Source organism: Oryx dammah, unplaced genomic scaffold (assembly GCF_014754425.2).
Source record: "Oryx dammah isolate SB20612 unplaced genomic scaffold, SCBI_Odam_1.1 HiC_scaffold_29, whole genome shotgun sequence".
In the NCBI taxonomy this organism is placed as follows: domain Eukaryota; kingdom Metazoa; phylum Chordata; class Mammalia; order Artiodactyla; family Bovidae; genus Oryx; species Oryx dammah.
The window spans coordinates 70,974,350-70,975,444 of NW_024070213.1; the positions used below are offsets into that span (position 1 = coordinate 70,974,350).

At 41.7% G+C, this 1,095-nt stretch overlaps 1 non-coding gene across 1 annotated transcript; it reads left to right on the forward strand.

The window, feature by feature from the left end:
- The first annotated feature begins 428 nt into the window (after positions 1–428).
- Positions 429–500, forward strand: TRNAE-UUC. The gene has a single exon. It is a non-coding gene; the product is annotated as a tRNA-Glu (tRNA).
- Positions 501–1,095: the final 595 nt, after the last annotated feature.

The window sequence follows — 1,095 nt, forward strand, 5'->3', positions numbered from 1 at the left end:
GGGTCTGCACCAGGAGAGTTGATGGTGTAAATTCTAGTCCAAAGGCTGACAGGATAGAGATCTGAGAAGAGCTGGTGTTTAAGTCCAAAGGCAGGAAGAGATCAATGCCCCAGCGTATGCAGTCAGGCAGTAGGAGTTCCCTCATGCTCCTGGGAGGGTCAGTCTTTTTTTCCTACTTAAGCCTTCAACTGATTTGATGAGGCCCAGTCACTGTAGGGAAGACAATCTGTTTTACTCAGCCTATTGATTCAAATGTTAATCACATCAAAAACAACCTCAGAGACACACCCAGAAAAATATTTGACCAAATATCTAGGCACCCAGTGACCCAGTCAAGTTGACACATAAAATTAATCATCAAAATATTCCAGGACTGTATTAAGTGCTTTACCTCATTTAATGCTCCTAACAATAAAGAATCCAGGAATTCCCTGGTAGTCCAGTGGTTAGGACTCAGCACTTTCACTCCTGAGGCCCAGGTTCAATCCCTGCTTGAGGAAATAAAATCCTACAAGCCTTGTGGTGAGGCCAAACAAATCCAGTAATTATTCTAATTTCTGTATTAGTTGGAGTAACACTAGGTACCGTAAGAAATAGACTTAAAACTTGAAAGTGATTTAAATACCACAAAAGTTAATTTCTTGCTCATATATCAATACACAGGATTCCTGATCAGCAGGCAGCTCCTCTATCTTGTCGTTCCATCATTCTGTCAGTCAGTCCTCATTGTTATTATCTGCATCTAGCCAACAGAAGCGGGGAAGATGGGAAAATAAGGAAATAATCCACTTCTTGTAAGCCTTGGCCCAGAAATGTTGCATGTCATTTTTACAAACATTCCTTTGGTGAGAATTAGTCACCTTCCCACACTATGATGTAAGAGCAGCAGAGAAATTTGTCCCTTCCTGGGGAAAACTCCATGCTCTGAACACAGTACTCAAACTTATGTTCATCTAGCTCTCTGCATAATCTGTTCCTCTAGTGCCAAATATCTGTGCTCACCCTTCTTTTTACCCGTAGGACATGCTTACTGCTCCCCAGAAAAGTTAAGCATCATTACCATCCACTTTCTACAGTCACCTCAACTCCACGATC